Here is a 25,384-nt window from a genome sequence, read left to right as displayed (position 1 = left end):
GTATGGAGCAATATCCTCAAAGGCTTGGTTAAAACAGTTAAAACACTTAAGAAGGGTTTTATCCTGCAGATAGGATTGTTCAGGCATCTCGGCACTCCGCTGTTGACAAATGCGGCACCCCTGCGGAGCTGACCACATGAGAATGTGCTGGAGCTGTCCTTGCAGAGAGATTCACCATGTGGTTGCATAACCTCAGCACCTGCCTGCCCTGGAAACTGACCTCTGGAAACGAGCTGTGATTTAGCCTTTCTGCTAAGCAAAAGCAATAAGGAAGTAAGTGTGTGAGACGAGGAGAAAAAACGGGAAGGAGGGAGTACATGCACGCGTGAGCCTTGATCTAAGAATGATGTGCCTTCCTTGACGATCCTTTCCTGCCAGCCTTGCTTCTGCCACTTTGGATGTGTCATTGTGAGTAACCTTGCTGGGCTTCAGTTATCTGACTGTGAAATGAGAGGCTCTGAGGCCTTTTTAGATTTATGTTTCTATTAACAGATCCCCCCAGGAGTAAGCTGAGCACAAACAGGTTTGTACTGCACCTTTGGCATGCTCTCTCTCTCTCTCTCTCTCATAAAAAACTGATGCAACTGCATTAGTGACAGTGTCTGAGATCTGAGATCTAATTCAGGAGAGACCAAACGGTCCTTTTCTGTTCCCCATGTATCTCCCCACCAGCTTGCCTTGGACTCAAATTTCTTCCATGTGGAATTTAAGGCATCAGCAGCCTGAACAAGAATCTTGCCCTGAAGAAAGAACCTTTTGAGTATTTGACACTTTCATGTGTTCTAATGCATCCAATTGGCAAGGTTCTTAGGCAACAGGATGTTCTGAGGGGGAGGGAGAGGTCTAGTGCATGGACCACTGGAGAGAGACAGCCTGGAATGACAACCACAGTTGCAGGGGATGGGGGGTGAGGTGTGCAATTGGCAGGCAGATGACAACGTGATGTTTACTGGGCTCCTAGCCCAAGATGGAGACAAAATACAACACTGTGTTAGCTCAGGAAGCTAGAACAAATTATCACAGACTAGGTTGCTTAAAAAACAGATATTTATTTGTCACGGTTCTGGAGGCTGGGAAGTCCAAGAAGGTGCCGGTAGATTTGGTTCCTGGTGAGGGCTCTCTTCCTGGCTTATAAACGGCTGCCTTCTCACTGTGTCCTCACATGGTCTTTCTTCCATGTGTGAGTGTAGAAAGAGAGAGAGAGAGAGAGAAATCTGTCTTCCTCTGCTTCCTAGGGCACTCGTCCTACCATCATGACCTAATCTAAACCTAATTACCTCCCAAAGGCCCCATCTCCAAAAACCTCCACACGGGGGGTTAGAGCTTTAACATATGAGTCTGGGGGTGGGGACACAAATATTCAGCCTGTAACAAACACAGATTAGCCTTATAAGAGTTTAAGGATTGTTGAGCATCAAAGACTCTGGCAAGGTAGCATGAATAACATCGTCTTTAGAAGCCAACAGAGCTAGGTTTCTATCCTAGTTCTGACACTCACTAATGAATTATTAAATCTCTGTGAGCCTCTTTCCTCAATTGCAAAGCAGCAATAATAATGCCTATCTTTAGGGCTGATAGGAGAGTTAAGTGAGATATTGTTTAAAAAGTACTTAAGCAGAGTGACTGATATGAGTGAGAATAAATCCCAGTTTTGCCACCATCCCTCTCTAGAAGCCATTTTTAATAATTTAATTAATTACAACAATTTTTGTGTTCCTGATGTGCTGGTCACTCTGGAGTTACAAGGAAGAATATTCCCTGCCCTCAAACAGCTTCCCATCCAGTGGAGAAGACAGATTGTATGCAAGCAAGTAAAATATAAAGCAAAACAAGCCTAAGAACCAAATAGAGCTGTCCCAGCATACTGTGGGGATGCCTAGCAGGGAACGATGGGCACTCAGGGTGGGAGTCGGGGAGTGGGTCAGGGAAGGATTCGTGGAAGAGGCAGCATGTGAATTAGGTTGCACAATCTGATACGGTCATCTAGTCTAACACCCTTGCTTTACAATTAAGGGCCCAGACAGGTTAAAAACTCTCCAGCTCAACACCCAGTCCCACACTGAGCACAGATCATGTGTCCGCTCTTTTAAGTTTGACTGCTGAAACCCCACAGTAACCCCATAAAGATGAGGATTCTTGCTATACCCATTTTACAGATGAAGAAACCAAGGCACAAAGCAACTTGTCCAAGGTCACATAGCCTGTGGGTGGTACAAGAATTCAACCCCATGAGGTCCTCTCTACAGGCACCACTGCTGCCTGTCTTAGTGACAGAGCTAGAGTGTGAGCGCCCAGCTCACGACTGAAACCCTGTGCTTTCACATTCTTCTACACAACCGCGCGTCAGCGAACGAGAAATATCTCAGAAGGTGAAGGGTTCTGGGACAGCTCTGTCTCCAGGACAGAGCAGGAGCAAAAGCAGGGAGACCTGAAGGGTGGGGTTTTTGGAAGAGGGTGGGAGGCTGGGAATTGCCACAGCCGAAGGACAGAACAAAGTTAATTGATGACAGGAAGTGGCTTGGGTGCCTGCACCATCACACTCTGACACTTCAGGTGGGGAAGAAGCCAGGGATAGCGACATTTTTATACTTCTTAGAGTAAAGAAAGACAGAGAGTGGTCTCTCCGGCATCAAAGACTCCTCTGTCATCCTGGAGACCACAGAGATTATGAAGAAACCCTCAACTCTCAACCTGCTCATCACCCGGGTTTTCTCTCTCTGTGAACGCCTCCCTCTCCACCCTCCTGCTGGTCAGAAACGTGGGAGTCACATGGGCTCAACCTTCTCTCTCATTCCTTTGTTAATTCTATTTGTAAAAATATTTTTGAAATTGTCCCCTGTGTTAGTCCAGCTTCTCCAAGAAGCAGACACCAAGGACTTTCAGTGAGGGAAATACCTAAGAAAGACAATATGGGGGGAGCCAGGAAAGCTGGAAGAGCTCTCAGACCATGATGCAGGGTGGCCCTGAGGGAAGGAAGGAGGGAGGGGGGGTTGGGTGGAAGCGCCCTACGCTGCTGTGCAGTATAAGGAAGTTTCCACAAAGCCACTGGGGAGGTTTTGAGCCAACAGCACCATGAGAGGAGCTCAGAGTCTCTCAGGAACATTCCTGCATTTGCATTATTGCCACCGTCGTCGGTAATTGGCTGACAGCAGCACCTGGGAAGCACAGCCTCAACACAAACACAAGGTTGGATTTTAGATCACAGCAACAGCGCGCGTGGTCAATTATGCTCCCTGTAACTGGAGATCTGTGAGTCTAGACTCATGGCCTCCACCATGTGAGGCTAGACACATAGCTCCTCACCAAGTCCTAGCCCAGTTCAGACCCTTCCATTCTCCGGGCAATTACAGTAGACCCTCAGCTGTTCTCCCTGCTGCTAATCTTTATCCCTCCAAACCTATTTCCACACCACAGTCAGAAAGACCTTTCTAAAACACAAATCTAACATGTCAATCCTCTGCTTAGAGCCTTCAATAATGATTTTACCAATTCCCTTGAAATCTATAAATGGAGCTCTTGCTTTGAATAAGAGATTGATGGAACATTTGATCAAACAAGATGTCCTTGAACTAGTAACACGTACTTTATCCCAGCACTCTGGTCTGGGTGAAATAAGACTCTATCGAGACTGAAGATACAATTTAACTGAGACACTTAGGCATTGCCTTTACTGAGAGTCATCGGACTTCTTGCTAATCTCGTTGGGGAATTAAAATCTTTGCAAAATGTGACATAACTAAGCTTATCGACAGCTGGTGATATTACAGCAAAAACACAATCAAATGAATACTACATTCTGAGTTCTTAATTTGGAATTTTGTTGACCTTGAGATTTTCTTATACTTTATGAACATCCTGCCATCTGGGATTCAAGGGGGTATCATCTTTTGGAAATGCTATTAACTGACTCCACCTATTCATGTGGTAAACCAACAGTTAGCTCACAGCAAGACCATAGGAAGGTCTTGCCACAAAACATGAGAATGACAATATGACCTCCATTATTCACTCCTCCGGAGCACAGCGGAAACCTCTGCTCTTGTCTCCGTAGTTAGAAATGTCTGTGATTCTTGGGACAATTGGAGCCTTACACTAATCACAAGCTTTTATCTAAAGATGAGACCACAGTTCTAATTTTTGCCCCGATCTACGCAATGCTGAAATCCTTTGACTTAGTGACACACCTGGAGGAGCAATTTTTAATATAAAAATCCGAATGCCACAGTAGGTCTCAAATTTAGACATTCTCAGGGTGATTGTTTTGCACAGTTAATTGTGTGAAATACAAAATGGGTTCATAATGTAAATTGAATATTATTTGTAATACAAAGGATTTGAGTCGTTCTTGAGTATCTAGACCAGTTCATATCTGTTCCCAGAGATATCACGGTTTCTCCAGGAGATACACATCATATTAGTCTAGCCATCACACAAGTGGTTCTTCTAGGAAATGTCCACATGAAAGCTTGAAGAAATCCTAGGTTTGATGGCCCATTATTAATCCCAATATTGCAAACATTCACAAGAAACATATCATATGTCAGTGAACTTATGATACTGGCTTCTAATATTTTCCATGATCAAGAACTCATAACAACTATTTCAGACAAAGAACTTGCTGACTGTGATAGATTCTTATTTAAAACCCTCCAATCTACTTAAGATTGAAAAAGGGAGGACTGAAATTCCTAATCCCCCACTCCTTGGCCACCTGCATACACCTACTGCAGGTTCCTAGTGGATAAACAAAGAAGAGGCCAGGGTGAGGAAAATGCAAGCTTTCTCTTACCTTGGCCCCAAAACTGCACAGGAAGAGTCTAACCTTGGTGGCTGAGCTGGACCACAGGAGGGTGACAAGGACAAACATTCTGTCTCTGGCCAAGGGCTACACTGAAAGCAGGCTGTGATAATTTTACAGGTTAACTTGGCTGGGCCACGGTGCCCAGATATTTGATCAAACATTATTCTGTATGTTTCTGTGAAGTTGTTTTGGATGAGATTAACATTAAATCGGTGGACTTTGAGTAAATCACATTTCTGTCTTTAATGTGGGTGGACCTCTTCCAATCAATTTAAGGCCTGAATGAAAGAAAAGACTGAGCTCCCCCAAGCAAGCAGGAATTCTGCCAGCAGACAGCCTTCAGACTTGAACTACAGCGTCAGCTGTTCCTGGGTCTCCAATCTTCCAGCCCACCCTGAAGATTTTGAACTTGCCAGCCTCCAGACACTCACTCTGGCTCTCTCTCTCTGGCTCTCTCTCTCTCTCTCTCACACACACACACACACACACAGGCTCTGTTTCTCTGGAGAACCCTGACTAATATGCAGGCCAAGAGGCTTCCTTGAACTTTCTCTCAGGCCCACATCTGAGAGAGGAAAAGTAAACCCAGGAAAAACAGACCCATGGAGGGGAGTTTGTCTCTCACTAGGGGCAGAGCTGATTTGGCCTGAGCTCACACTTCGGCAGTCCCAGGGCAGAGGGAGACTTCCCAAGCAGGCAGCTGACAGTGAAGCGTTTCCACTCCAGAGTGCCGTGGCCTAATTAGGGACTAGATGCTCATCATCTCAATGCCAGAGCCACAAAGATGCCTTGTGCTGGATGTTTTTCATTCGCCCCTTCAGATCCAGTCTCCATTTGTCTACACAGCTTCTGCCAAGGAAGCTGACCGGTGTGAGCCACGTCAGCAGGTTCTCTCGCCCCCAGGCCACCAGCCGGGCTCAGCCTCTCACCCAGAGGCCACTGTCCCTGTCTGACAGCCCTCCCCAGGGAGCCTCCCTGTCCCTTGGTTCTGAAAGTCTCTCCCTTTCCTTGCCCCTTCAGGGACAGCAACGATACCCTGCTGTTTCTAACGCCAGGTAATGCACCATCCCTTGTGCCTTCCTGGGACCATCTACACCTTTGTAAATCATCTCTTTTCAAACCCTCCTCAAATTACCCAATTTGAGTGTTTCATCTCTTTTCTGGAAAGTCCTTGACTAATATGCTGCCCCTATGAGGATTATCAGATTTAGCAAAATAAAAATACAGGATGCCCAGTTAAAACTGAATTGCAGATAAACGACAAACATTTTTTTAGTATGAACAGGTCCCAACAGTCATTGTTTATCTGAAATTCAAATTTAACTGGGCATCCTGTATTTTATCTGGCAACCCCAGCCTCACCATCAACTCTGAAAATATTTTGGGGATCTTCAGCTGATCCCCAAAATACATAAGATTAAAAACAGAATATTAATCCTCGTGATGGTCCTAATTTGCGGAACTGTTTTCTCAACTGTACAACTCTCCCTTTCTGTGTGTGTGTGCATGCACAAGTGTGTGTGTGCGTGTGTGAATATATGGAGAGAAAAAGGAAGTGTGTGAGAGGACTTGAGAGCAAGAGAAAATGAGACAACCTGGAAAGGAAGGTTGGTCCTGGCTCATCAAGAATCTTGGCTCCAGGGAGGACAAGGGGCTTCTTCACTCTGTATGATATTCCCAAACTCTTGGGTACCAGGAAGAGCTCTGCTCCCCTCCGCGTCATGCATACTACCTTACATCTTTCATGGTTGATTCTGATGAATTTGGCTCTCCAAGGTTGTTTTGTCTTAAAGAAAAAAATCTCCCAAGATTTATATCAAAGGATAAAATTGGACTCTGGGAATCAGGCTAGTCCTACTAATGGTAAACCACCTTTGGATATTATTAATATTTCATGTTATATTTGCAGAACATATTCTCGATAATAAGATGAAATAAAATGACTCAATTTAATTCTCCTTTTCTTATTTTTTCTTGCAAAGACAAGAAAGAAAGAGAGGAAGGGAGGAAGGGAGGGAGGAGGCAAAGAAGGAAGGAGGAAGAATTAGAAGGCATGTATAAGGAGTTTTGGTAACTCAGATACATATGCTGGAAAAAATTGAAAAGTTTCGGCTCTTGTAATCTGTATTGAAAAAAATCGAAACATACAATCATCAAAATAAGTTATTTTTTGCAGCCTCCAGCTATTATAATTTCACTAGATACTTTATAAGCAGTGGTTGTTCTGGGAGATATTCCAAGCCACCTTCGAAGATTTCACAAAGAAAAATTTGCTACAAGTCTAGAAAGTGTTTGATAAAGTATTACTGTGACTATCTTTTCAGTCTTTGACCCAGAGGCACCTGCATGGTCTGTGAAAAAAGGGAGAGTGGGCTGTCTCATGGGCAAGGAGGATAAGCAGCTCTTTGTGCATTTTGAGTTGGATTTGAAAAGAAATAGCTTACTTTTCCCACCTTCCATAGTTCTCAAACAGACTTCAGAGATAGTTTTCAGTGGTCTGTTTAGGCAATAACTTCTGTTTTCGGTGACTGTGCAAAGACCACACTATGCTCCTCCCAAGCCATATCCTAGAAATGATAGAAAATATTAAAATAATATGTTACATATCTACATAAACACATTCAAAAATAAGAGGAGGGGACCGCAATGGACAAAAAGCTCTGACAAACTCGTGGACAATAGAAAGCAGAGGCCCACGTTGCAAAGGAAGACAGGGGAGAGGAGCATGCAAGACAGTGGCCCCAGGAAGAGCAGGTAGCAATGAGGTGGAATCCAGGATCATGTGAGCCCTGGGCCCCCAGTAGCACCCTTAGCCGGGGACTGCAATGGCGCCAGTGTGTGTTGTGCCCGGGCACTCCTCACCACCAGCCAAGCCTAAGGGACCCCGTCAGAAATGTGAGTGCTGGAGCTCCGGGCAGACCATCAGAGCCCCAGGCCTTCCTGAGACTGGCCACAGCACCCTGTCAGCTCATGAGATTTGTGATTACCTGGCGCCACCACAAACCACCGCAGAAATTTCCCCAGAGATCCCCTCAATCTGTGCATAGACACCAGTTTGCCTTTGTCTGAAAAGTCCAACTCCTTGAATCTTTACCTACCAAAGTTCCTTCTGTGTGCCTCCTGGCTTTATGCAATCTATAACACATCAGGGCCATTTCTTAAAACGTTAACCAAAACCGTGCCAAAGGCAGAGCCCGTCGGCGACTACCAGAAACGTTTCTCCAGGTTAATGAGTCATCTTCCAGCACTGGTTGGAGCATCTGTAAATCATCTCACTTGCAAACATTTTTGTTTAACCTATTTACTAGCTGTGTGAGCTGCACTATCAGTAAGTCACTCTGAGCCTCAGTTTCTTCTTCCTACCTCATAGGATTGGTGTGAGGATCAAACAGGATAATATGCTTTGTACAGTGACTGGAATATAAGAGTTCAATAAATGTTCAGTTATTATTATTATTATTTTAAGCATTTGGGGTAGTCAAGGGTTTTCCTGGGATTTAGTCTTCCTGAAGCCCTCCCAGCCCATGTCTTATTTTATCATATTCCTTGGCTGTATGCCCTCCTGCTATCTTTTCCTCATATCCTCCAAAGGAGAATATATCTGAGAATCTCATGTACAGGCACATATCTCTCTGGAGGTGCCTTGTTCTTGGATTGTAATAATTTTATTTTTATATTTTCCATTTTTTTCTTACGTCATGTCACCGTTTCGATCCTCTAGCCACAGGTTTGGACTCATTTTTTTAGATATTTTGGAAATCTGCCTTCTGATGTCTAGCAACAATTTTCTTGCCATCCTCAATGTTTTGTTTATGAATCCCAAAGAAAAACGATCACATTATACAAAGCTTTTATCTCTTCCATTTTGGCACCTAGTTTTTCGTTGCTGGCCACAATCAATTCTGGAATAACTTTTATCCCTTCATGGCTGCCCCTGCCTGGCTGGGAGTCGAAGTGGCCGGCAGGGCACTGCAGGAATGTGCTGTTCCCAGCAGAGTGGGGCTCCCTGCAGCAGGCTGGAGAGCTGACACTCCAGCCCACCCTCAGCACCAAACCCCTCACACAAAATAGGTTGTTCTTCCCGCCTCTTAGTCTCGCCAGAGTAGTCTCCACTGTGCCTCTCCATTTGGATCTGTGAGTTTCTGGGTCGCCTTCTTCTACAGTGTGACTCTGTTTGCCATCCTTTTGTACACAGCACCCTTCTAGTTGTATTTCAGATGACTCATTTATCACACCTGAATGTATTATCAGACCTGAATGTTCCCTCTTTATGTTAAAATTTTAGGTCGCCTTGATTTTCCCTGAGTGTTAGTCCCCCTCCCTTGGTCAAGACTCAGTCTAGCTTCCTCTTTATTGGGTAAGCAAGTCCTCATGAAGCACCTTTCTCCCTTTCTTCATGAAATGCCTTCCATCCCTAACCTGGAACTCCCTACTTTGCCATCAAAGGCCACAGTCCAGGAAAAAAGGACTTCCCCTTGCTGAAGTCAGCTGTTCACAGCGCCCCCTCCAGGTATTCCTTGGGTCTGGCAAGTGAAAGAAGTGAAAGTGGGGGTCTCCAATCCTTCAGTCCTTTAGCTGGGATTATAGAACCCAAGGCACATGCCAAGTTAACTCCGAAAGGATCCACATGACTCTGCAGAACGGGGAGCAGCCTGTCTTTTTTCATCAGACTCTCTAGGAAATCAGCCCAGCACACCCTAACGGGCCCGCCACATTGCCTGGGCTCTCAGCATTCCCCTACACACCAATGGGATCCTACCTCAAGCACCTGCCACTCTTGGCCTGAGGATGTGGATCAGTCCATGTGGGAACAAGCTAGAAGAGCTGGGAGCCCTCAAGAGCAGCCATCAATCAACGACAGAGAACACCCCTGCTTCCTGCCCTCCCCGTGGGACATCTGTGAGCCTGCTCCACACTGTTTTCCAAGGCTCCCAGCCAGACTCACCCCAATTACCCATAGTAGTAACGTGCTCAGAAAGAGCTTTCCTTGCCTCCTTGTCTTCCTCAGTTCTTTATATTACTATTCCCAAATAAGCAATGTGCTCTCACATCAGTTTCAGGGTCTCCTTCTGAGGAACCCAGACAAAGACGGGGCCTACATGGGGCATCTGTTCTTGTCTGCCTCTGTATATACTAAGCAAGTTTGACCCACAACTGTACACTGTATTCGTTTCGCATTGTGCTGTAACAAATTGCCATAAATTTTCTGGCTTAAAACAACACAAATGTATTGTTCTGTAGGTCGGAGGTCTCACCCGGCTAAACTCAAGGTATTGGCAGGGCTTTTTTTTTTCTGGAGGCTTCAGGAAAGAATCTGTTTCCTTGCCTTTTGGCCACCTGCATTCCTTGGCTGTGGTCCCTTCCTCCGTCTTCAAAGCCAGCAGCATGGCATATTCGAATCGATCAACATCTCTCTCTCTCTCTCTCTCTCTCCCTCTCTCTCTCTCTCTTTCTTTCTCTCTGACACTCTTGCCTCCTTTTTGTAAGGACTCTTGTGATTACATTGGACCCATCCAGGTAATCCAGGATCATTTTCCCATCTACAGATTCTTGACCTAATCTGCAAAGTCTCCTTTGCCATAGAAGGTAACATATTTGCAGATTTGGGGGATTAGGATGTGGATATTGGGTGGAGGTGGGGGGCTGTTATTTTGCCTATCGCAGATATTCAGAGGCCCAAATTACAACTGTGAATAAGGAATTGTTACCACCATTTACCCTGCAGGGTCTATGTGGACTACAGATGAGTGTCCCAAACTCGGGTCTCTCCCAAATCCCCCTCCATAAGCGGCAGATGGGCACTGTAGTCCAGCTTGCCCAGAATAAGGCTGGCTAGCTTGATGAGAGTATGCTGATTTCTCTAGCCTTCTCAGGGTGGATTCTTCCACCATAAAATGGAAATAATTTAATCTATTTTGCACAGTTGTTAGAGGGTTTAAATGAGATAATGTAGTTAAATTTCTTACTAAATTATTTTTGTCTCTTGAGGCTGTATGTTTATTTTAACTAAGTCTACACTTATTATGTAACGGTGGAAAAAAATTAAGCATATAATTGAGGCGCAGGACATTCGTCTTTGTCTCAGGTGGTTGTTTTAGCCTTTAGGGATACCGAGATTACCTGTCTAATGACTACATTCTCTGTTGTGCAGCTGCCTCTCCAGAGGATTCTCAAACAATTCCCTCTTCCTGGTGGGGTAACCTCCTGTCTCTCCTTCCAGGGGGAATTAACTTCGTTGTCTGAGTCAGGAACTTAGAGCAATGGGGACTAGAGTGCAGCTAGTCACATAGCAAGGAAGACAGACTCAATCAGGGTCTTTAAGCACACGAAGGGGTGTTACCCAGAAGATTAAAAAGATTGCTCCCCCTCAGAGTCTTAGGGTCTTCTGTAGTGACTGTGTGGCAGAGGACAAAGACTTTGCCCCTCTTCCTGGCCGAGATCACAGAACTGGGACTAACAGGTGGAAACTGAAGGAAGGCAAAGTTTCAGATCAGTCCAAGGAAGAATTTTCCAGCATCTAGAGCTGTTTTATAACAAAGTGCTTCCTTTGGAAAGTAGAACTCAGCCATGCACGTTGCTAGAACTGTTGGCTCTGCAATGGTTTGGATATCCAAGCTTCGTCTGCCCACTCATAACTTTTTCTAGGGGGTGCTATCCTACCCAGCTCTCCCACGTATTGGTTGTTATTTTAAGCCACTAAGTTTTGGGGTTATTTGAAATGCACCAAAATCTAACTGATAGGATTTCCTAACGATAATTCCAGCCACGTTTACCTGCCTCCAGGTCAGCAACACAATCCCTGTCCCTGCTCAGGACTTTAGGAATTTTAACCTTGGTTATATTCATTTCTGAGCACAATGCCTCTTCTCCAAGCTTTTGAACTTACATGAAATTATACTTGTTCTTTTTGGTATTGGGACCTGTGTGCTCTCCCATCCTTTCTTTCCCACCCTAGGCACGACCTGGCCTCCTTCTCTGTGCAGCCTGGACCTGACGCTGGTTGCTAGTGACACTCTCTTGACAGCATCCTCAATATGCTTCAGACATACCTGTTCCACCAGCCTCTGTCTTGGGTCACCCAACCTTCCACACACTCTGCCCCTTCATGGCACATGATCAGGCTGATTGGAGTCACAACAAAACCAGTTTCTAATGTCAATGCCTTCAGTAGTTTTACGCCTTTTTTCTGATCCTGCAGCAGTGGTATTCCTCTCTCAGCAGAAAACTGTATGTGTTTTTTTTTTAAATAGCAATCTTGAAGTTATCTGACTTTAACTTCCTCCACTTCCTTCACTCATGCCTAGGAACTGACCTTATCTCTAACAACCTGAAGACTGTGAGGAAGAGATTTCCCTTCTGCTGCCCACAGATAATCTCTACACTTAGGCTCTTGTAAAAATATGACTTTAATTGTTCTTTTTCCTAATTATAAATGAAACCCATGTTCTTGTAACAGTAACCCTGCTCCTCAAAAACAACATGTCAAAATGCACAGTAAGGAGCCCTGATATTTTAGGAATAGCATGGAATCCATTCTAATTTGGACCAAAAAGTAAATTATGTACAAACTTGGAGATTTTAATTATTATCCACGATAAATTACTCGTGACACTTCATGAATGATTGTGACACCTGGGTTCGATCTGGAGGATTAGTTTTTTATATGCACCTTGTCTTTTCAGAGCAGCCCCCATGTGACTCTGCCAATTGGGGAATGGTGACTACACTCTCTCACACTGCTGCTGGGAGTGTGCATGGCACACACTTCCTACAGGGTGAACTGGCAGCACAGATAAAGAGAACCTCCTTCTATTTTGGGATTCTACTTTTAGCAACTTATTTCAAGGAAATCATCAGGTGTACATAGATATACGTATAAACACTCTCCATAGGCTCATTTATAATGGTCAAATTCTAGAAACAACTTTAACGCCCATCGATAGAGTTTTGACTAGCAACACCAACAACAATAGTGATAGATAACTTTTGGGGTCCAACTACTTCCCACTGATAGGAACTATTTTAGAACCAAAATGTTGAAAGTAAAAGAATATATACCTACTATTTATTTATAAAAAGACTGTATTTATATGAAAAAGGCAAAAGGCAAACTCACCATTTCCGAAACAAAGTTACCTCTGAGTTTACCATTCTTCATTTGGTTTCAGGGTGACATTAATCCATAGGTGGCCAGTGGCAAGTCACATGGAGAGAGTGGGATTTCCAGCTTGGTTTAATTAATTCTGACCTATTGTCTATATAATGACTTCTACCGTGCAGAACCAAGGTTACGGTAGAGAGGAGAGACAGCCAATTGTGCTGAATGAGAACATTTGATAAGGAATAGTGATCACTGAAGGGCAAATGATGCAAAAAAAAAGTAGAAAACTTTTTTTGAGCACCTACTACATGCCAAGCCCTGTGCCCTGACCCCTTTACAACTCATTTAATTCTCACAAACATTCTTTAAAGGAGGTACAATTATTATGTCCATTTTACAGATGAGAACACTGAGGATCAGAAGGGATAAGTCAACAGGTCTAGAGCTGGTAAGTACTTGAGCAATCTAGCTCCAGAGCCCATGTTCTTGGGTAAGTGCAATAAATACTATGCAGTCATTTAACATGGCATGAGAAGATGAAATAAGCACTAGATAATAAGCAGTACATACATTATGATTCCAATTTATTTAAGTCTATATGTACTTACACAAGTATGTTCATGCAGGGGGCATGTATGTGTGTTGGCTGCATGTGTGTATGCACACAGAGAATGGTTAAGTACAAAGAATGGGAGGATCTATGGACAGAATATTAACAGTGGCTATCTCCATGCACGTGCAAAAAGCAGTCATAATTCCAAAGGACTCATTGGCTGGGCTTCCCACCATATTCCCATGCTGGGCACCTGCTCCAGAGGCTAGGGTACGTTTCCAACTGCCTGACACCCAGGAACCCACATCTCATTACAGGGTCAGAAAAGGTTGTTGTAGCCAGCACCAGCCAAGGTAGAAGCCAGGCACTATGGATCAAGAGAAAGAAATGAGAAATCAAAGGTGGTGGCAGAATTCTAAGGTGTCCCCGCAAATTCCCACCCCCGAGGTATACACCCTGTCTTAATAAGATGGGGTATCATTTCTGTGACTAGGTTGTGTTATATGGCACAGTGGGCTTTCAGAAAGAAAGATTATTCAAGTGGGTCTGACCTAATCTCATGAGCCCTTAAAATCTGGGTTTAGAGATCAGAAAGAGGGGAAGTAAGATTTGGTGTGTAAGAAGGAATCAGGGCAAGGAAGACTCTCCATTGCTGATTTGAAGGCAGGGGCGTGTGGTGCACAGTGGCAGCTGGCCCACAGGAGCAGACAGCAAATCCTGGTCATCAGCTAGCGAGAAGATGGAGGCCTCAGTCCTGTAACTGCTAGGGACTGGATTCTGCCAACAACATGAGTGAGCCCGGATTTCCTCCCAGAACCTTCAGGTAAGGACACCTGGAACGTGAGACCCTGAACAGAGAAACCAGTCAAGATGTGCCAGGACTTCTGACCTGCAGAACCATGAGTGAACAAATGGACGTTTTTTAAGGTGCTCAGTTTGTGGCAATTTGTTATTCAGCATAGAAAACTAGTTACATCAACCCACAGAGCAAGTCCAGACCCATCAGGGGTGCCGGCTCTTGCCATGGTGCTCAGTGACTCTCAGTGAGCAGACATTGCCACTATGGGGACAACAGGGTGAGAGGGAAAGCCCTGGGTGTGAGGCAAGGTCGGGGAATTGAAGTGAAAAGGAAAGGGAGGCAGAGCAAGGCTGCACAGACTGAGCAAGCAGAGGGACAGAGCCCAAAGTTGACATGGGGACTCTTGGCAGCAGCTTGCGGGGGCCGGTGGGAGGGGAGTAGTCAGGAAAGGGGGCTTTTTCCTTAAGAGCAGGCAAAATGCTTGAGACCATTATCTGAAGGAAGAGAAGTGAATACAGTGGGTTTTTTGAGAAGATATATGCATTGGAGCTGAAATTTTTTAGATGAGTATCACAATAGGAAGGTGGTATTAATAGCTAACATGAGGGGGAGAGAGAGAAAGAAGAGGAGGAGGATGAAGGCGAGGAGCTAAGAGGAAAACAATAAAGAAAGTGTCCCCAATAGAAATGCCTGTACCATAGTCTTTAAGCAATTTCTATTAACTTGTGTGTTTGGGAAGCAATTCAAAATAACACAAATACATTCTTTTTTTCTAACCCAATTGTTACTGTACAAATTTCTATCAGTGCATAATGAATTAAGACCTCCCTTAACACTAAAAATAAGATCTTTCTGCTTTAAGCCAATTAACCTGGTAGAGCAGGAGTTATGTTATTCTTTAACAGTCCTGATAAATCCACCATGTTTGTGGGTTAACACATTTCCCCCTTATTAGAATGGAAGATCCCAAAGACATAAAAGAAACAGGTATAAAAAAGATGGTCTCCCCAGAATCTCCAAAACACAAGCCTTTCCCAGTATTAAGCAACAAAACGTCACTTAGGTCGGGACTCTTAGAAGCAAAGCCTGAGACAGGAATTCCAAGGTCTCCGGGGAAAGGAACCAGATGGAGTGAGAAAGGAGCTAAGCTAGGATGTGGTCTCAGCCCGGCACTAGCCTCGGGCTGATTCCAGAGGTGTGCTCTGGAGGATTAATTGCAGTATAAGGTTGGTCCCACTTTAAAGCCCAGAGCTGGCCTTTGTATCCCTACATGAATTAGTCAGGGGCTGCCTTTTGTGGGTGAGATGCATAACCTCAGGTTTAGCCAAGGGCAATTCCCTGGAGAAGAGAAAAACTAGGAGCCCTTAGCAGCCAAGCTCACAGCAGCTGGGGACAGTGCACCAGCAGGGAAGGGAATCTGGGTGGGGCCTCCCTCCCACTGGGAGTAGAGTTTGAATCTTTTCCCCAGGGCACTCCCCAGCCTCTAGGTAAATCAGAGGGAATTAGGAATACCCCATTCCATATGCCAAAAGCATGCAGATGTCCAGCCCTGCCAGGACACTCTGTGCACCTGTTTTAGACCTGCCATTTGATTGTCCCTCCTTTCGTAAGGGTCACAGTCGTCACAGTTCTGGCCCTGATTTTTCTGCATTCCTGTTGACGCCCAGTCCTCTCCCCACCTTAACCCTGGTTTAGGGTCTCTTGGTCACCAGCTTGCTCTAAGGTAGGCGCTGTGTCCTAGTGAGTCCTCATCCCTGCTGGGATCTGGGAGACTGTAGGAGTCTTTAGGCTTAGGAAAGAAAACAGAACCTTAGAGCTTGAGGGACCTTCAGAAACTCATGTAGTACAACCTGTTGTTTGCAGTGGGAAAGGACCTTGCCACATGGCTGGTTCAGTCTGTTGCCATAGAGCCCAGGAATTTTGTAAGCACCAACTGGCTCAGATGTCCACTCCTAGTCCAAGTACATGTGGTCAGGGTTTTAAGGGACTGTGAATAGAGCAGGCAATGAACACATCCCCATCTGACCCAAAGGCAGCCTATCCATTCTTGGCCCTTCTGGCCAAGAGCTAATCAAATTTTCCTCCTCAAACATGTGAACTGAGATGTACAGAGATCATGGTTAGCAAGGATGGGTATTCCCAGCACTCCAAAAAAAGATCATGGCATAGAGAGAGAGAAAGACCAGTGAAGGTCATGTTGGATTTCAGCAATATTTACAAATTGGGTATATTTATGGCTTAAGGGGTACTCATACAAGGACATTTATAATTATGAAGGCAACTGTGAAAAATTTAAACAAGTGTCTATTTGCTTTTACTTATCTGGGCAGCAGAAAACATGGTTCCTAGGCCTCCATACTGACATTTTGGTAAGGTCTTTTAAATACCCTGCTACTTCTACATGACAATTAAGCAGTTGCTCAATTTCAAAAAGTCTAGCCTGCCTATGAATTGAGTGAGGAATGGTGGAATTTGTCTAAGGAACTCAATGGTTTAATGCATTTTGCCATGGAGATTACAGCTGCCGCAGCATGGGGACAGGGCTGGCTTGCAAAAAGACAAGCACTCCTTGAGCATTCTGTTCAGGCAGCTGCCCATTATCCAGGGGGTGGATGATCCAGTTTGGGGATTTTTCATGCCTCTGGCTTCTCCTCCCTTCCACTGTCTGCCCTTTGGACACATTACAGATCAAATTAGCATGTCTTTGAGAGGATAGAAGGGGAAGGGACAGGTAGAATTCAAATTGGTCAATTTTGTAGCTTGTTCGCTGCTCTAATACATGAGATCAAAACCAAAGGCTAATATGGGGTTTGGGATTATCAGTGGATTATATTCAATCTATACCAGACCTCCCCTCCATTACCAGAGAAATAGGAGTCTGATTGGGACTCACTGCATTTCACATGGGTGCCAGAGCTCAGTGCATGGAGGCTCATCCAGAATCTCAAACACATATATGTTAGAAGTTTGGAGCCGGAAGGGACCATAGAGATGATCCAGCCTTGGAAAATTAAGGCTCAGAAATCTGAAGCCCACGAGATGGCTGCCAGTAGCAAGAGAACAACTTGAAAGGGGATCTGAAACCAGTTAACTTTAAAATCATGTAACCGTGGCAGGTTGATACGTGAAATGTTAATTAAATGTGTCCCTTCTTGATCTTTTGTGGCTTCTTGTCTGGACCCCTCCAACTGGAAACCAAAATCAAGACAATCTATGGCTGCAAAGATGCCCTGGCACTGAGAGCGATGATCCCTGACCCTGAAGGTGCTAAAGAACACAGCTCCGAGTGTGGGCCTGGACAGACTCGATGCAGAGAGGTGGCAGGAGACAAAACCAGGTTTCCCTCTGCCGGACTTGAGGAGAGCAGAGTTCAATGTCAAGAATGGGAGCTGCCCCACACACACACACAAAGGAAAAGAGAGAAGAAGCCATACATTCCATCGTACACACACACAGAGGTCGTCATCGTCATCATTGTCGTCATCGTCATCATCACCATCCTGAGGGGGGAGCAAGAAATAGGAGAGGATCCTCATTGGTTTTGGGGAGACCCTAGAAAGAAGAAAAAGGCCTTTTGCTTCTCTCCTGGAGGTTTCTGATGGTGGCAGTCTCACAGAAGTACCCAGCTGCAGCCCTCAGCGTGTCAGGGTGCAGGTGCGGGGAGGGGCAGGAGGCCGGCAGCAGACTTTCCCCAGCCACGGAGTGGTGTGGAGCAGACTCTGCAGGTCCCGCACCTGCTGGTGGAAGGAGTCAGCGTGCTGCCTTGGGAGTTGCCAGGGGAGCGAGGTAACTCAAGGAGACACACGCCAAAAACGGTGCAGTTAGCATGGGGATGGGGGAAGGGAGGCATGGCTGATTCGATTCTAAGAGAGCTCTTTGGAGACCAGAGCGCCCACTGGCCACACCCAGAGTGTGACTGACATGAGCAACGTGTCTCAGCAGGGCTGCCTGTGTCCAGTCCACCAGCCTGGGAGAGCTGGCCACCACCCTCCATGCAGGCGCCCAAGGCAGGGGAGAGCAAGGCTCTCCCTCCCAGGGTGCAGCCAGTCCCCACAGACCCACACCCACTGCCTGCTCCTGAGAGCCCAAGTTAGCTCAGAACCAGGAGGAGAGACAAGAAATCCTACAATGTCATTTTGGGCTGGGCTGTGACCAAATTATGAGTTGTACATCCTAAGTTGACCCTAGGACTAACTGGAGTCATTGCATCAATTGGATGAAGTTTCCTGCCACCCAATAGAACTGGGGCTTATTCCATGGGGAGCTGTCTCTTCTCTGTCCCCTGAAAACCAAGTAAGAGAATTTGGCTTCAGACTGTAGCTGAAGAGACAGATCCTGCACTGGGCCTCCAAGGACAAACTGGTGGAGGGAACCAATATTCAGCGAGCACCTGTTACGTCCCTGCCCCATAGTGAGCACCTTCACCATCCTTAGTGCGTCTCTCATTCTTGTTTTAAGGAAATGCAACAAGTACCTCTGCAGTTACATGGGGTTTACATCTGTGTCTTGGTGATACCAAAGCCCTTTCCTCTTCCACCAAGCTGCCTGGGACAGAATTTATCAGAAAGGCTGAGAAACACCCTCAACCCCAGCCTCATCCCTCTCTCCCCACACACACACCCTGGGTACTTTAAGAGTAGGACAGTCAGCAGCTGAGCACACAAATGCAGCCCTGTCTGGGAACAGAGAACCCGAGGGGATGCAGCAGTGGCCTTTGGAGGGGTCAGTGACAGCTGTGTAATCGGGGAAGTGCCTTGTCCAATGGCAAGCCCACCCTCCCTTTGAACTATGCACAATCTCCCCGAGGGTCTGGGTTGAGTTTTTTTCCTTGGCAAATTATACCATCCTGTTGGGAGGGCAGCTTGCTGAATTTGGCAGTGTTGACACAGCAGTCTCTGGACACATTCCGGGAAAGCAGGCTGGAGCATGTGAGATGAATTTTCTCCTTAACTGTGTGGTTTCCAATGTGTCAGAAAAACAAACCCGTAGAAGTCTGTTTGGCTTGTGTGCATGTGTAGCCCGCCCCCCTTCCGGAGTTGCAAATGCCGTCGGCCTTCACCCCTGTTGCTTTAAAACCAAAATAAAAAAAAAAGTCGGTCCTCTGGTGTCTGGTTCCCTGAAACCTGAGGCAGCGTGGACAATGGGAGCTCTTTCAAGTCGCAGCCCCAGCCGCCACGTGACCGTGCCTTTGTGCCGGGGCGGAGGCGAGTGGAGGCTGCCTCTGTGTCTGGACACCCGGGCCATTTCGGTGTCGCTGCGCTGCCAGGCCTCTCCTCTCCACCGCCTGCCTCCAGGCCCTTGGCTGCCCCTCTTCCTCCCAAACATCCAGTTCCTGTTCCCAAAATAACTGCCCACAGGAAACCGCCTTGACGTGAGGCCTGTGCAGTGGATGAATTCCTCGCGCCCCTGCTGGGATGGAGAGGCTGGCAGGGCTATTGACGGAGCAGGAAGAGCCACAGCCCAGCACTGCTGCAACTCACAAGCTGTGATGCCAGGAGGGCCATCAACGCCCACTCCTCATGCTCCTCCCTCGAGATAACTTCTGTTTTTCCCATAAAAGCAAGGCCAGGCAGCAGCCCAAGTCCAACTCCCTTCATTGCTTTTCCATCCTTCTGGAAAGGCGCTCGAGTGTGTTTGACCTTCAGATGACCTGGCCAGTCATGCCTCCGTTCTCGCCAGAACGGACTACCTGGCCATGCAGCAACAGAAGCACCCCGGCTGCAGCTTCCTGCTCCCCCACCTCCCCTCTTCCCATGAAATGATGCCAAAGAAGCCCTCTTTGTTGCAAAAGAGAGGGGTCTCTGCTCCTCCTGGCCAGGGAGGAAGCAAGAGGGGCTGACTCTTGAGTCAGAGTCCTGGGAGGGAGTCACCCTTAGCACTCTTTGAGACAGGACACCTGCAAGTGGGCCACTCCTCTAGGTTTCATCAGTGTAGCTAAAGTAGGGGTTATCCAATTCTCTCGGCCAGTGGTTCTCGGCCCTGGCTGTACACTGGGATCATATGGCATCTGGGCACCTTTTAATACTCCTTCTTCCAAACCAAGGAAATAAGAATCTCCAGAAGGTGGGACCAGGTATTGGTATTTTTTAAAATTCCCCAGATGGGTCCAGCATGCAGCCAAGGCTGAGAACCACTGGCTGAGCAGTCTTCAAACTCTAATGTATATGTGAACCACCTGGGCTCTTGTTGAAAATAAATTCTGATTCAACAGATTTGAGCAGGGCCTGAGATCCTGGAGGCCCAACCATGGGTGTTGAGCCTGCGGGTCTTGGACCACTCGTCAAGCAGCCAAGCTGCAGGAGACCTTAAGAGTCCCGAATGATACCTTGCGCCTCTTCCTGCGCCTCTAACTGGCAGAACCAGTGAGGAGATGAGATGGGAGAATCCACAGAGAATTTGCAGACTTCTAGGTCTTAAAGGGATGGCTGGGTTAGAAGTCACATCCATGCATTTCAGAAATCTTGTCAATGGTGGAGAGACCTGATGGTCAGTGCGACTGGGACTAAATTCAGGGGCGGAGTAAAATGTAAAGATAAACCTCACCCTTCACAGCTGGAGTGAGAGAAATGGCATGGTGAGGGATCACCTCCGCCTGCCAGCTCTTCACCTGAGGCTAAGGATGGTGACAATCTTCTGCTGACACAGCTGAGTAACATACAGCTCTGCTTGGGATTGTCAAAAACCATCTGGTCTGAACAGGGTCATGGGATCCCAGGGAGCTTATGCAATGAGAATGAGGCAGAGGTGTTCACTCGTCTCAGGGTGTCTTGGGGTCGTACGTATGGGTGACGTGCTCTGCCGACAACAGGGAAATTCTTTCTGCTGCCTATTTCCTTTCTGATTCAGAGTCAGTCACTGCCTCAGAAAATAAAAATAGCACCAGAGCCTCCTAACAGGTTTCCCAAAGACAACAGTCACAATACCCAGACAGAGCCTTTGAAACACAATAACCAAGCATCCACTATCTCAACCCTTGAGCCAGAAGGACCAGAGCAAGAGGCACTGACGCAAGTGGGACCTGGGACTCATGACTCTCCCCCAGCCTCATTTTCTCATTGTTAAGATGGGAGTAACAAAAGTCCCTACCTCGTTAGATTATTGTGAAAATTAGACAGTGCGTGTAAAGCACATAGCACAACACCTGGTAAATAATAAATGCTAAATAAATGCTAGCTGCTATTGCAATTATTATCGTTATTATAATCAAAATAATAACTTTCATCTCATAGAATATGAAAACTAATGTAATGCTTAGCACATAGAAGATGTGCAATAAATACTTGCTTAATCTAAGCAAACAGTATGTTAAGTTTTTCTTCTATGCCTTCTTTTCCTTTTTTAGGGTATTTATCAGCCTTTGATTGGTTTTCATCTACCTGCTTCTCCCCAAACCCAGTCACCCTGCAAATACAGAGAGAAGGTTTAGGATGAAAATTCCCCCTGGGAGAACTGCGACCAGCAGACCTGCCTGCTTTACAGAGATGAGATCTTCCTGGTGGGCAGGAGGAGGAAAGAACAGGACGTGGGAGGGGAGCACTTATTTACAGAGATCCTGTAAGTGAAGAGCTCAGTACCAGGTGCTTTATGGGTGTTACCTCAGTCAATGCCAGCGTCCAGGAAGGAGCAGCATGGATTCATCTGCTCCTTAAGATGAAATGCCTCCCTTTGCATGATAGCACCCTCTACACACATCCATGCTCTCAGAGTATGGTTTGAGGAAACATTTCTTCATTGCTAGAAGTGTCTGCCTTTGCTGGAAAACACATCTCTCCTCTTAGGAGGAGTAAGTCTGGATGGACTTCAGGGGCCAGCAGGCTCAGAGCATCTCCTTGAATCTAAACACAGAAGATGGGACTAAGGGGTGCCGTGGCCCTGAATGTGACAGCACAGGGCACAAGGGGCTGTAGTCTGCCCACTCAGAGTTCTCCTGCTTCCTGGGAACCGTGTGGAGGAGGGATCTGTTTTCTGCCAAGCTCAGTCTGTGTGGCTTGAGACATTTGGGAGTGGGAAGTAGTGGGCAGGCCTTCTGAGACCACAGAACTTCAAAGGAAGAAAGCCATCTGTGATGGTTAATTTTAGTCAACTTGACTGGGTTAAGGGATGCCCAGATAGCTGGTAGAACATCATTTCTGGGGGCGTCTGTGAGAGTGTCTCTGGACACGATTAGCATTTGAATCTGTAGGCTGAGTGAAGAAGACTGCCCTCCCCAGTGTGCCATCACCCAATCCATTGAGGCCCAGATAGAACAAAAAGGCAGAGAAAGGCTGAACTTGCTCTTTGCTTGAGCTGAGACTTCCATTTCTCCTGCCTACAGACATCAGTGCTCCTAGATTTCGGGCATTCAGACTCAGACTCAGACTTATGCCATTGGCTCCCCTGGTTCTCAGGCCTTTGGGTTTGGACTGAACCTACATGACCTGGGCTTCCAAATTGCAGATGGCAGATTGTGGGACTTCGCAGCCTCCATGATCTCATGAGATGATCCCTCATAATAAATCACTATCTAGATATACCCTAGTGGTTCTGTTGCTCTGCACAACCCTGACTGATACTCCACCTGAAGGGCAGATTGTGCTTGGCCTTGGTTATCAGAGGGGGAGTGATGCTGAGCACGGTGTGATGGCTGTCCCCGGGATTTGCCTCCAGCCCCACAGATTCATGCGTGTGCTGGAAGAGAGGATGCCATGAGTGAAAATGGAAAGGGCTGTTGAGTGAAGAGTTGAGGCTCTGGAGCACAAGCAGCCCAGCTCCAGCTCTCCCCACCTCCACGTGGGTCAGAGTGGAGAGCTGCCTTGGTCTCCTCCACGGTGCCACAGACCAGTGTGCATTTTGTCACGTGGAGGGCGGTAGCACTGTCTTTGGCCATAGGGTGACAGCTATCAGTGTGGGGTAGAAGCAAAACCTGGCAGAGGTGGCAATGTCCAGCAGGCATGGCTGTGCCCAGGACAGGCCATGGTGACCAGTAGGAGGGGAGGATGGAGGTGCCCTGATGCACAGAAGTACCCACCGGACGTGGGAGCAGTGACCAGGAGAAACCCCAATGACCAGTGAGTGGAAAGGAGGTACCTCACAGAGGCAACTCCCTGGGCCAAGGGCCAGTGAGAGAGGCAAGGGAGCCTGGGAGACGTTGTGTGGTGGCTGGATGCACTTGGGCTTGGGCTCCCAAAGGACCCCCAAAGACACAATATGGGGAGCCTTTATCAGGAGCTGAGCTCCTGTCTTGGCTTGTGCTGGGTGGAGTGATTTCTGTCCAAATTATCTCATTATTAACCCTAGCCTGGATGGCACAAGAAATGCTGGAGTATTTGTCAACATCCAAATATCATTTGGATGAAGACTGATTTTTGTACATGGCCTTGAACACAGCACTCACCCCTCCGTTTGTTCTCTCTCTCTCTCCGCTCCCTTTATCTCTTTAGACTTTTGTCTGCCTCTGTCTTTGTCTCCATCCCTTCATCCCCACTTCTGTCTCTCTCATCCCTGCCTCTGTCTTCCATTCCCCACACAATGCCTGATTCATGGTAGGCATTCAACAAATATTTTTTAACTCCTTATTATGGGAAATTTCAAACATACACAAAAGTGGCAGAATAATATAAGAAACCTCCATGTGCCCATCACCTAGTTTCTATAAACTTTCCCTGACATCCTCACCAACTCCTCCTCCCAGGTTACTGGGAAGCAAGCTTAGACATCCCATCATCTCACCCATAAATATTTCAGAGGGTGTCTCTGTAAGAGTTCTGTAAAAACATAACCAAAATCCCATTAACACACTCAAAAGTTAGCAGTAATTCCTTAGTATTATCAAACATCAAGTTTGTACTTCAAATTTCCCCAATTGATTACATTTTTTTTACAGTTTGTTCATTCAAATCAATATCTAAGTAAGATCCATACATTGTGTTCTGTTAATAATTCTCATAATTCTCTTAGGTCCCTTTTAAGCTATTGGCAACAAAAATGTTTTGGCTGGCCTCATCTCTTTTTGTTTCTGTGTGTCTTACTCTCTCTCTGTCTCTGCCTCCTTCCCAGGCTCACATGCAGGCCCACACCCTGGGAGGGTTGGTAAGGGAGTCTAGGGGAGTCCTGCACACACCTGTGGCTGAAAGTGTATGAACTTGGATGTGAAAGAATAAACAAGGTTTAAATGTTAGTGCAGCTTTTCCAAAGCACCTTCTGCTTCTCTGTCCAATGCCCATTCCACCGTCTTACTTGAGACCCTCTGGTTTTTGAGTAGTGATTCTGGAGATTTCAAGTCCCAGAAACCCACACATAGGAGACAGCTAAGACCAAAGCCAATTAACGAATGTGAAGACTGAAAAGTACTGCACAGATGTTCATGGTGTTTGTTACTTTATCTGTTGTTCCAAGTAAAATTTCCAAAGGCTTACCCATCGGTGAATTCCTAAAACTGTAAAGAAAGCTGTGGAGTGCTTGTCAGCCAAGTGCTACTTCACATCAATCACAGGGACAGCGCTCAGTTTTGAAAGAAATCTTGTACAAAGTCTTAAATTGTTTGTCAGAGCTGGAGGCAGCAAACCCAGTGTCTTTCCATTCTTTTTAGCAGTGGAATTCTTTTTTGAATAAAATCTTAATGTAAAACTCAAATAAATAAAGTGAATAAAAACAGAAATTATTATGTATGGGTTGGAGGGTGGAAGGTGAAATACTAGAGAAAATAACTTAAAGCAGAACAACAAAAACTGACCTGACCCAATTTATTTTGCAAAGGAGTGAACTGTATCCCAGAGTGGAACTCAAACCAAGACCCCAAAAGAGCCTCTACCCAATCCCACTTACCTGGTGAGTGTTCCAGGTGACCAGATCTTCACTTGCCTCCTGGTCCACACTTTTTCTACCACCCCCTGCTGACTCTTGCCTCCTCCTGTTGAACAAATGAGAACACAGAGGCTGAGAAACATTGCATTAGAGAACAGCCAAGATTCTAATTTATAAAGAAAGAAAGTAATCCACTAGGAGGTCTTGCAGTGCATTCGTCATGGAACAAAGGGCAGAATTCATCTCCTCCCATATTAGCCCCTATAGGCAAGTTCAGAATTTCTCAGAGACCCTGGGTCTAGGGCTTTTATTATTTTTTTCAAGTAATCATTTTGGAAAATGATCAGA

The sequence above is a fragment of the Propithecus coquereli genome, unplaced genomic scaffold (assembly GCF_000956105.1).
Source record: "Propithecus coquereli isolate 6110/MARCELLA unplaced genomic scaffold, Pcoq_1.0 Scaffold1, whole genome shotgun sequence".
NCBI lineage: Eukaryota > Metazoa > Chordata > Mammalia > Primates > Indriidae > Propithecus > Propithecus coquereli.
This window is presented reverse-complemented; position numbering follows the sequence as displayed.